The sequence below is a fragment of the Anoplopoma fimbria genome, chromosome 8, assembly GCF_027596085.1.
Source record: "Anoplopoma fimbria isolate UVic2021 breed Golden Eagle Sablefish chromosome 8, Afim_UVic_2022, whole genome shotgun sequence".
Classification (NCBI taxonomy): Eukaryota; Metazoa; Chordata; class Actinopteri; order Perciformes; family Anoplopomatidae; genus Anoplopoma; species Anoplopoma fimbria.
In genome coordinates this window covers 18,426,651-18,439,327 of record NC_072456.1, presented here as the reverse complement: position 1 = coordinate 18,439,327, position 12,677 = coordinate 18,426,651, and the positions used below count along the sequence as shown (strand labels likewise).

The 12,677-nt window shown below is 40.3% G+C and overlaps 1 protein-coding gene across 1 annotated transcript in view; it reads left to right on the top strand.

Annotated features, from left to right (window-relative positions):
* Positions 1–10,284: 10,284 nt before the first annotated feature.
* Positions 10,285–12,677, top strand: part of fbn2b (fibrillin 2b) — a 62,957-nt gene continuing 60,564 nt past the window's right edge. The window contains exon 1 of the mRNA XM_054602300.1: positions 10,285–10,370. The gene's annotated coding sequence lies outside the window, so the exon portion shown is untranslated. The remainder of the gene's footprint in view (positions 10,371–12,677) is intronic.

The window sequence follows — 12,677 nt, the reverse complement described above, 5'->3', positions numbered from 1 at the left end:
AATGCTGACAGGCAGGTAGGTTAAGAGGATGTTCCAAGTATCTTAGCATCTGTTGCCCAAACCTCTAATGATCACAGCTCAGCAGCAGCAGAGCTGGCTGCCATGGCTGAACGTCCTGTCCCAGCATTTGTCCCAAGTACACCTGCTTTACTGGAGTTTCACACTCATAAAAGGCTTTTTGTAGCTTTTCCAACCCCAGACACACTGACAACACAAGGACACACACATGCATTAGTACTTGCATGTGCACAAACACATGCAGACAAGCTAATGCACAAACGCACACAAATGGATGTACAGATTCCTGGCGTTGTGTTCAGGCAAAGGGAAGTGAACCAGGACTTGCATGCTATTTAGACTGATTGTAAATGATTGGCCTAGTGGGCTGGAATGATACTAAAAATGAGAACATGGTTCAATTTGCTTGAAGGAAATCATATTATGTTCAATCCTTTGGCTTTGGTCATCAGATTCCCCGCCGCTATATCTTCACCTGTTCTGCAGACGGCGAGCTAACATTTATAGGTAAACATTTATTCTTAGCTGACAGAGATGGAGACGCGTTTGTAATGGGAGACGTCCAGTATCCAGATGGAAGAAATTGGCCAAACTTGCCTGCACTTATTGTAACGGTGATGTGTTTAGACAGAAACTTTACTTTGATTGAGTATTTTCAGTGTTTTTTCACGTCAAAGAGCTGCCAAGCTTTGATGGTGCCAAGGATCCACAGCTCACATTTTGATATCTACAAGTCTGTATAAAAGGGAAGTGATTATATTTGTGTAGTATATGCATTATTAAAGTAGGTAGCTTTTACTGCTTCTTCTAATTATTAGTTTTTGAGTTGTTTCTTGGTATTAACTATTGTTTTAAACATAAGTAAAGTATATATTTACATACTCTTTGACATTTATACTACACTTCTACTCTACTTAATTTAAAAGGAAAATATTGCACTTTTTACTCCACTACATGTATTCAACAGCTGATGTTACAATTTCCTTTCATATTCCATACAACAAATATGATCAACGTATAAGACACAGGTGTTTGCAGTTCTGTATTTAAGTGAAGTCACCATGTACGTGTAACAGGTAAGAATGATTAAGTTGTAACTTGTCCCACAACAAAAGTAACTAAGTTCCCTGAAGTCTACTATAATTATAATTATAAAATGAGGAAAATATTCCTCACAACTTGTTTGTTTTTTGTTATTAAGTCCAAAATAATATCTTTTGGGACCTATGATATAACAAGTTGTTCTATGTCTACCTTTGAGAGCTTTCACAATAAACAAGATGCAATACTTTATTGCCAAGCAACAGTGTTGGTGGTTATTGTTTTGGTACAGAATGGCAGCTTAGTTTCAGTTCAAAGAAAGAGAAAACACAAAAGCAGTGCTTTAGATTTCAGATGAACAAACACATAAGATATGTACTTACACTCAAGTAGAATTAATGCTGGGTTTACTTATAACAGAACATTTTTACATTGTTGTTTTACTTCAGTAATGCATCTGAACACTTCTTCCATTACTGGAGAACCAAAATATATGCTAGGAAATTAAATGTCTATGCTGAGAAAAGTATAGTTACAATGATAAATGCTGAATTTCCACTCAAGCTTATGGTTAAATGTGAGTTCAGGGGGTTGCCTGTCAGTGTGTTTACGGGAAAAATGTAGGATCAAATGGAATACATCTGTCTGTGTTGTTCATGTTAAAAATGTGGACACCACTATAATCCACCAAAGTTGCACTGGGATCCTTTACAATAACATACCCCGATGAATGCCTCTTGACATGCTGCATTTTGACAGCAAGGCATGACTCACTTTTTCTCAAATGGAAAATCTTGCAATGTTTGACTTACTATTATTATTATTGGTAGTATTGTTGTTGGTGTGCAATCATTTGCAGTTGAATGGAACAAGTTCAGCCATTTTATCTTGGGGTTGTTAAGGCATTTTGGAAAATGTAGGATATCAGTACTTAACGGAGTAAATGAGTAACATAGAGGTGAAGTTCACAGCATTTAAAGGGTTAAATTACGACATTTCATCACAAAATAACATAATTGGTTGAGGTATTTAATGGTTCAGTGTATAAGGGCTATCACCAATCCTTGTGGATCCAGAATCCTTCATGAGTAAATCTTGACTTTTTAACTGTTAGCATTAATTTAAGCCTTTTAAAACATGAGGCCACAGGAAATCTCAATGCATACAGGTATAAACGCAGTTCAGCATTGGGAAAATTACGGCTCGGCTGGAATGGAGATGACAACTTTATGGCACGCTAACGTGCCAACATATAAGGGGAGGGGAGGAGGGAGATATCAAAGTTGTTATACTCAGGTTCTGCTTGAGGGATCGTTTCAAAAAAATCCAGACGCCATTACCTTTGACGCTGCTGCCCATCCCCCACAACAGAGAAAGAAGGAGGAATAGGCCTCATTTTTCAACCTATTCCTTTTTAACTCAGTGGCATAAATCATTTAAAAAAGACCACACCTCAGTTTGGACTGCCTCATATTCACCACAGAGCCTGGTCGTGGAGGGTTTTATTAGAAATGGCAAAAACATATTCCTTGGGCCATAGTTATTGAATTTACAGTAAGGTAGATTTCAACCTGTCCTAATGCAATACGAATGCTGTCACATATCCCAAAGAAGCAAGGAACTTTAAATGTATGTTTTTGGTTTCCTTTACTTCACTATAGCGGTTAACTAGAATATGAATTCCAAATTTGATTTCATATTGGAACTGATGTTATGATGAGGTGATAAGGGACTTCTGGGCATTGAATCATTTAAGATGTTTGATTGGTAGAAAGGAACGGTTTGTGTGGTAGAAATACAGGGCTGAGGAATGAGAATATGTCTACATTTTCAGGATAAAAAGAAACGATGTGACTCTTTATTAAATGTTCCTCGATATGAAGCAGGCAGATGGTTTATGAGTTTTCTGAGATAGTGTAAATTGTATGGCACCTAAGATTACCACCTAACCTCTATTTGTATCTGTGAGTCTCCATTCATCTGTCTTACTGTCTTACTTCTAACAATCTAAAGGAATAATTCAACATTTTGTGAAACGTGCTAATTCACTTTCTGGCCGGTGGAAACACCCACTGGTTCTTGATCGTTTGTGAGACTTTGTTGCAGTGGTTGTTTGTCCCGCCACAGCCAGATGGCACACACTCAAAAACAATCTTCGACAAGCAAAATAAAGGTGAGATATGCTTTATTGGAAGTGTCTCTTAAAATAATATTTTTTAAGAAAATGACTTCAAGGATGAAGACTAATTGTTTGGTTTAGCAAACAACGTCTTGTTAACCGCCCCACCTGCATTAAAGAGCACAGCTGCTTCCTAGCACTTGGGAGATTTCTAGACTGTCTTCCACACAGGGCATCAGACAGTCCTGAATGAGGCTAGGGGGGATCTGGGACTTGGATGACGTGAGGTCATTTCTAAGTTGTTAGTTTGAAAGTTGCCTGGAAACCAGCAGATGTTCCAGGACCTTACTGGTCACCGCCAAGAAATAATCCAGCACATAAAATGGTGAATTGTTGGTTTTCATATATCAGTTTTTGTACGGACCAATGAGATGTAATCTGTTAGTTGGTGCTGGTAGGCGGATATTGTCACCTTTGGACAGAACAAAGATAGCCATTTCTACCTGTTCCCAGTCTTACATAGCTAAGTCAACCGTCGTCTGGCTGCAGCTGTAAACGAGTGTCAACCTTCTCGATATTGACAGTAAATGTTATTGAAATTACAATATAGTAGTGCTTTAAAACTGTCTGATAAATGGAGCCCCTGGTCGGTCACAGAGCAGCAATAACGTACACGTGACTAAGAGGGGACGAGGAAACTTGCACCCCCCTTCTGCAGTCAACTTTACAGTTGGAGCGAGAAATGACCTCACCTCGTTCGAGTCCCAGCTCCCCCAAGGTTTGAACAGGAAATAGTGAAAACACCACCCCCGCCCAGGCCCTGCATCCATTACAACACTCCCAAAGAGAAAACATCAACATTTAAGAAATGAACCCAAAAATGTAAGATGATTTGAAAAAATATAGGCCTGTCTGTGGATGAAAAAAACACACAATACCTGTAACATGAGCGAACGTGAGATAAACATTTAGTACTGACTGCTGTTGTGAATTTTAAGTCTGTGAATTCCAGCCGTTGTTTGGATTCCTCTGAGAGGGAATGTTTTATGCTCCTTTGAAAATACAAAAGACGTCTCGCACATCTGAAAGCCATTAGCCCCTCAAACTGTTAGCAAGCAGTCTGAGGATTCTTTCCGCTCTCTTGGAATCTTGCTACATTTCTCTCTTAGCCTCTTTTCTCTTTTCATTTCTTTCTTTTTTTCAGGGGCCCCAACCTCTATCTTTTGCAGTAACAGGGGTAATGGAACTCCTATCCAGAAAGTCTTACTTCATGGCCCACTAAAAACCAAAGTCATACACATCAACCTCTCTCTCCATCCCTCTCCACACTGTATGTTTTAACCGTGGCCCAACGCTCTTTGAGAGCTACAATGTGCTCTATCTCTGGGGAACAACATCACGTGTATACCCACCTCTTCCTCTTCTGGTTCCCACAAAGCAGGCCGGTCCTCCTCCTCATCATCCTCTGTAGCCTAACCTAGCATAAATGGACCAATGTGTTTGTGTGCTGTTTTATGAGATCACATATTCTCATCCTTCCTTGAACAACCATTCTTTGTCTCCCTGCTCGTGTTATACTTTGAAGTTCTACATTCCTCTCCCACTGCATCACCGGGGCAGCACAGCTGCACAAGGCCAGGTCTTTACAGAGCCGAGCAGAGCCGAGCAGAACAGCGCTCCGGGTAAAGTGAGGCAAGAAAGTGAATGATGGAAAGAAAGATGGAAGGGAGAACAAGCATGAGAGCTGGAAAGGGGTTAACCTGAGGAATAATTGGAGAAAGAGGCTGAGTGACAGGAGAAGGATATTGGTTGTCCCCGTGCTCCACACGTGAGGACATGTTCAGGTCTATCTATCTATTACATTACATTACAGTCATTTAGCAGACGCTTTTATCCAAAGCGACTTACAATCAGTAGTATGTTACATATCATTCACCCATTCACACACTGATGACAGGCTACCATGCAAGGTGCCACCATCAGACTCTAACTAACATTCATCATCCAGTCCACACCGATGGCAAGCCTTCGGGAGCAACTTGGGGTTAAGTATCTTGCCCAAGGACACATCGACTGCCGAAGCCAGGTATCGAACCACCGATCCTCTGATTGGAGAACTACCTTGCTCTCCACTACGCCACAGCCGCCCCGAACACCAGCGAACAGCCGAATCTATCTATCTATCTATCTATCTATCTATCTATCTATCTATCTATCTATCTATCTATCTATCTATCTATCTATCTATCTATCTATCTATCTATCTATCTATCTATCTATCTATCTATCTATCTATCTATCTATCTATCTATCTATCTATCTCTCTGTCCGTCCGTCCGTCCATCCATCCATATATCTATCCATCTATCTACAGTATACTTGCAGTTTCCCACTTCATGTGGTCTTGTGTGTTTGTTTGTGTTGTGTGTTTTCATGTGTCTATACATGTGTGGTTCAGAGATCATATTTTCATCCACCCAGGGAAAAACCGCCAGTGGACCACAGGATTTCCAGCTGCATCGTCTCTAGACCCAGTCGCACTCCACTCTGACCCCACAGGCTCCAACCACAAACCCCAAGACCATGATGACACTTAAGAAAACCGACCTCTAATCTCTCAGCCCCACCTTACCGCACACACTTTGTATGCACATGCACACACACCTTCACGCTCCCATGACCTTAAGGTTAACCTCTGCCAAAACAGCCTATGAGCCAGAGAGTCAGAAATTGAATAACTTCAGTGCGGAAAATGGGAACTGTGACAGTCTGTGATGTACACAAACAAGAGGATTTCGGGCCCTCAAATTTTCCACTATTTGAGAGCTTTGAAGCTCCAGTTAGCCTCATCGTTACCTCATTCGACTTGCTGAGCATACAAAGAATAAGAAGAAATCCTTGAAACTATCTCCTCCCTTTCTTGCAGCCAATGTCTGCAAATTCAAACAAACCTATACCTAAACTTTGGACCATTTAATATCTTACAGTTATATGCCTCACATCTTTTTATCTCCACTGCAAATCTCAACGATGCATAAGGTTCGTTGACAGCTGATTTAACACAATCAAGTAAAGCCACAGGCTAACATTAACCAAGCTGAAGCTTCATTGCTTTGGAGGGCATCCAGCTTCTCCGCTTGTGTGAAAAGACATGAGACTTCCAAAAAACGCCTATATCGAATATCTTGCATCAGACCTGAAGCAAGCTTTTTTAGAGTTACTGCACATTTTAACACCTTATAAAAGCAGAAGTTTTCTGAGAATTCACATCATATTACATCTTTCTTTAAGTGGTCAATCTTGTGGTCAAAGTATCTTTTTATGTGTTTGTCAGAACCCTTTCTCAAGACAAATGGCCCATGTTTATATGCCTGTGGGACCCTGTATACAGTCTGAATAACGATCTGAAGTTGTGTTATATTTTATATCATGAGGGGGAATATGGCGGTGTGCATGTAATTCATGCTTGTTACCTGCTTTGGGACAACCAGAGCTATAAATATAGGAAAAAACAAGTTATGGAAACAAATTAAAGCTTTAAGCATAAACTCCTCCTGCTGCCGATGACCCACATACGCACCGGTTTACCCCTGTTGACGGGCAGTACAGTATGACTAATTCTGGCCATGAATCTCTCCCTGCTGAGAGGCTGTCATGGAAGTGATTTGGCTCAGTGAAGGCTTTCCTGGCTGGGATAAAGACAGTCTGAAAGCTCTCATCAGGCTCTGGTGGTCTCTCCTGGTTCTTTCTGTCAGCGCTGGGAGCGATCCGGTAACGCTTCAAGAATTCAACTGCAGTACAGAAAAAAAATTACACATCATCTTAGTTTCCACACACAAAGACAAGGAGACACAGTTGCATCATGACATATCCTCCTATCAATGGATTAAACTGATAATCAAAGCTAACATATGGAATCTGAGTTAGGGTCGGGATTTAAAGGGTAGGCGGGTTTTACTTGTGCGTGTAGATGTGTGTATAAATGAAAAAGAGTGTAACTATGTGTTCATGTGAGGACAATGCAATCCTCATCTGGTTCCTGTACTGGCTTGTCATACTTTATACCATGTGAACTACAAGAGGGACCCAAAGCTGGACCGAGCCCTTGCATTCCTGCTCCTACTGCGCCGGGTACGTTTAACAGTACTGCAGTCGGGTCCGTCAAAGACAAATGACTTGCTTTTGTCAACGTGAGCCCATGTAGTCACCATAGCTCTCGCCACAAGTCCCACTAGGATCATTTTTCTTTCATGGAATACAAGAAAAATAAACCTGACAATACAACTCCTTATTTAAAAAGCACACATTCTTGTTCTTGATCCTCTAAACCTCCTTCTCTCTTACTTTAAGGACCACAATCTGAAAAATCAGGGACATCACAAGCGCACAATGCTCTTGGCTCGTCTATTCTGCCTCTCAAGCCATATCTATTTACCTTAGGACGACCTATGGTGTGCTTGTGTGTGCGAAAGTTTACATACGTGTATACAAATGTGTGCGCTGGAAAGAAGTGAGTGAGGAGGAAGAGGGGAAGGGAGGGCTAGTAAAAGTATTTCCCCGGGCTCTGAAAGTACAATACGCACAGACAGTGGTGTGTTTTCACTGTAGCCAGATCACTGTTGGTGAAATGTGGTTCTATTTAGAGGGGTGAGGGTGGGACTGGTGGGAGAGAGAGGGAGAAAAGAAAAGAAAAAAGGGGGGGACACGCACACACACACTCATAAACTGACACACTCGCACATAAATGAGCTCGAAACTCTTTAAGGGTCAAATTCTCTGTTCCCATCTATTCAATCTTCATGGTGCAAGAGTCTTAAGAGCTTCTGCAGCGCAGCACAAATCATTTTGCAGGACTCTACTGCATGTTGAAGGCTGATCCTACAGCACTCTGCATGTTCCCCATTAGAATGAATCGCCATGTTCAACAGGAAGACGAGAGAGGGCGTACGAATGTGCAGTCCAATTTGTTTGTACATATGCATTTGTGTGTAGAAGCTGGCATTTCTGTTTCCACACACAAGAGGAGAATGCAGCAATGGTTTATTCTGATTTAATGGGAATTTCCCTTGTTAGTATCACTGTTGTTTAACTCATGTGGTGGAAACAAACCTGCACATTCAGTCATCAACAAACACAATGTGGAAATGTTCAGGTTTTCAAGTACAATTTAAATGCATCCCCTGATGACTAAAAGCGGTTTTACATCATCTCTCTTCTCCGTAAATCCTAGTCCCCCACATTCACTTTGGTATCTTTACATCATGCCATGTCCTCCAGAGACAAACAATGCACATGGTTGTAATTACCCAACTTTCTTAATCCTTGTCTTGAAAACTGGCCGAAGACATTACAACAAAACACGATAGCCCTTTAAGGCTCATCAGATGGTGTTGGACAAAATTAATGGAAGTAGTTCCAGGTAGCCCTCAGGTCTACATATTGCCTCATTGCATGAATAACTATTTATGACCCCTACAAAACCTGTGTGTGTGTGTGTGTGTGTGTGTGTGTGTGTGTGTGTGTGTGTGTGTGTGTGTGTGTGTGTGTGTGTGTGTGTGTGTGTGTGTGTGTGTGTGTGTGTGTGTGTGTGTGTGTGTGTGTGTGTGGACAGACACAGGAGACAATTCAAGTATTGCTGACTGTCCCCGGTAAACACTGACTCTGCTTGTTGTCCTCAAAAGGAGTTTCCAGTGACAAACACAGCTCTCCACTCTGATAACCAGCGAGATCCTTTAAGAACTTGACATTCATATCATGTCTGAAGAAATGAACCTTCCAATGCTTCTTTGCTTCTATTGGCAGAATGATTTGTTGTATCTTTTGCTAATTTATTGTGATTTTACAGAAAGGGGCTATGGTAAACTACTGCCTTTCTAAGACCTTATCCCACTTGTGTTAACTTTTTGAGTCTTTATGGTAATATCAGTGATCAACAACTAGCATGAAAAAACCTCTTGAAATCACAACACAGAGTTTTTTTTATAGTGGATATATGGAGAAGTATCTCATTCGTGTAGTGAGCCAAAGGAACCGGATCCATGTTTGACACTACAACAGGACAGATGTTGCCAAAGTCAAATTTTTGGGATAATTTGTTTTTCAGATGTTTCTATTCACAATCTCTCATCAAAGTAGACTAACTTCTTTCAGGAAAGTAACTGAAATTTGTCGTTAGATGTCAAACTGAAAATGCCATAACAACAATATGGTCAGATTAAGACTATTTTCATATGAAATTAAGGTATATTTGAATATCTGTGGTAATCAATTGATTTATTGACCTACATTACTTACAAACATACTTTTTGGAACTCTATCAATGAATTTGCATGGAGACCAGGCACATTTACTCAACCCCAACAAGACTTCTTTCTAGACTACATTGAGCTGTTTTTTTTGAGAGTGGTGAAATCAGCGCTGTGGGGAGAAACATTCGAGATGTGCTCAGCTGTCCTCACCAATATACCACCCAGGTGGCCGCTCTCTCAATGTTAACTTCCTATCAGCACTTGTGGCAACAAAGCACAAGGATGCGTCAATCACAAGCACCAGTGGGCTGAGGCAGTAAATAGCAGGACTATTTGAATAGCCAGCGTAAATATGACTCTATGACAGAGTAATAGACTTTGCGGTTAACTTTATTTATAAATGGACTGTGATGTGTACTAGAAGTGTGTTGTTGAGCTATCTACGGCATTCAATTGATATCATTTAATACTTTTACTCTCTTGCATGACCTCTAATGTTAGTTATCCTATTGTTTTTGTCATTTTGGCTCATTTCCACATCCTGAGGTTTATGCAAATCCTGCTCAGCAATCATCAAAGATCATCCACTCTGGTGAGAGTCTTATCTCATCACTGAGGTAGCCTGAAGGAGTGTGTTTTTGCAGAGTGATGGTAGTGAAGCCATGTTATCCACAGTGTGAAGGTTTAGCTGCTTGGCCCCTGTTATAACAACTCTATGAGTCTTGAGGAATGTGGGTTTGTCCTGCAGTCCGCTACTACCCCCTCTCTCTCTCCGTGTCTCTGCCTCACTCTCGTGTCCCCTCCCCTCTCCCAAACAGGGCATTTCCCTAACTTTTCTCTTTTTCTCACAAGGCTATAGTTCAATATTCCATTCTGGGGCACATATCCTGTCTCAAATTCCGACCCTGGACTGCTCGACGCCACGGCACTCCAATTGTCGCAAGGTATTGTGCGCATTAGTGATCTGCTTAGTGCTGTTCAATGGAGTTATCAATGCCTTTGATTGAGACTATTGTTTCAGAAACCTGTTGTTACACGGGGGATAATCTCCCAATGCATGTCTGTTAGATAGATGGAGCGCAACTCACATGATTAAGATGCAGGAAGGTTAAAAAAAAAAAAAAAAAAAGTGCAACTATTGTTTCAAAGCGTGTGAAGTTGCACTTTTTTTTTTATTTTTTACCGGCGTTTTAAGAAACTGCATGAAGAGAAAAAACAAAAACCCTGCAGGCTAGACACGTTTTACAGTTTAATAGCTGCTCGCCTGCTTGTAGGTTTGAAGATAAGCTTTTTGTGCAAGTAAAGTGGAATAAGAAACTATCTTCCCATCTGGGATTAACTTGAGTTTCTGCAAGTAGGAGCTGATGTTGCGTTTTTTCTCCATTCATAAAGTTGCGGTGAGCTGCAGAGCTCGTTCCACCGCTGCGATATTGTAAAAAAAAAGCTAAAGAGTCTCTCTGTCATCTTGCAACTGCGTCAATGGTTGTTTTATAGCTACTTTTCTAAGTGTGGCAGATGGAACCTGCGCTTGTTGTAGTGTCTATATACTTTATGTCATATGTTTCTCAATATTTAATTTTCTTTAAAAGTTGGACTACTTAACTCTAACAACATGTAACTGTTTTTTTTTTTTTTGCATTTCTTTACCGATGTAATGCTATTCTGTGATTTTATTTCTCAAATCACCGTGTGATTACAATACCTCTTATGTCAGTTGTATTTTAAGGACTAGATTCAAAATGGATGAATTGATAATGCAGACTGGATGCTGTACCTGCGTTACTTTGACAGCAGCTCGGGTGGAGAAGTGCTCAGCAGAGCTCCACCTCGGTAATTGATCAGGCATTTCTTTTGTTCGGCATTGATCCCGCCTCCGTTCACTTCTCTTACTGCAAGCAGCAAAAGACAACTTTTTTTTTGTCTTGTGTGAGTGGAAAAATCTACCGTTTTTTTTTTTTTTTTTTTTTTTTTTTTTTATATAACTCGGCCCATAAGAAGCTTAATACGCCCATCTATGGATTGGTCTAAACCATTGCAGTTATAATAGGCCACCACAAAAAGTCACATTCAAATACTTTCATTGGTCTTTCCCTTATGAAAGAAAATTGTTAAATATCGGATGATTACATGTAATTATGTAAACATAATGTCTTAATTTCCATTTCTTCCTGTCCCTGTCTTGCCATCATAATATTTTTTCTCTGCATGCTTGAGTGAGTTCACTGCTCATCTATCTCTCATCCTCCTTTAAAATGAATCAGAGTCAGTGGGATGCGGCCCATATTTCTTTTCTTTTCTTTGTCCAGCCCAGATGTATAATGTGGTTGGATCCATGGCTGGGTCTGCTGAGGTTATATATCACCAGGGGCCCACAGTTCACTCTTAAACCTGAGATGGAGAAGAGAAAATAAACCCCATGGCTGTTCAGTTCAGTTGGACTCTGGATGGTTTACAGTTTAATGCAGTTAAGACATGCTTGTAAAACTATATAAGCTATGCATGGGGTCAGCAAATCCTAAATAATCTGATTTAGAAAGCCAGACTCCACAATGATTGATAATGGGAGTAATTTAATGTTGTGCCTTTACATGGATGAGTATTTGTTTTCTGCTTTCTCTGGTGATGGTATGTGTGATGGAGAGAGAACATTTGAGTTGATTGATCATCTTTACCTCACCACTTAACTCTCTCTGTGATTCCCAACCTTTTTGGCTTTTGACCCTTTAAATTAAAGCAATGTATGTTAATGAGCAGTTGGCACAGTTTAAATATATGACTAGTGTGTGACGTTACCCTCTTTCTTCAACATTAAGCATTTTTCAGAGGCCTAATGGGGTTTTCAATTATAAATAGCTTATTTGTTTTTAAATGGTTAGAAGCCTTATTAACATCCCTTTTAATGACAATGACAATAAAAGCATTTGATATTCTATCTCTGACACTGGACATGTCTCTCTAATCAGTTAATGACTCTCTCTCTGCAGTGTGTAGTCACTACATACAGTATTTGGTGTCTGTGGAGTGATAAACCACTTATGAAAGTGCTTTGAAGTGCAGTATAGTGAAAACAGATTGCTGGAAGTCAGGCTTTAAGTGTCTCTTTGATTTCCTTGCATGCTCTTCTTAATCCCCCCCACCCACTCATATGTTTCCTCTTTTCTCAATATAACCACCAAATAAAATCAGTGAATAATTGCATTTCAAACCATTGCACAAGAGAATTGTACATGTCTTTTTCACAAATTTCTAAG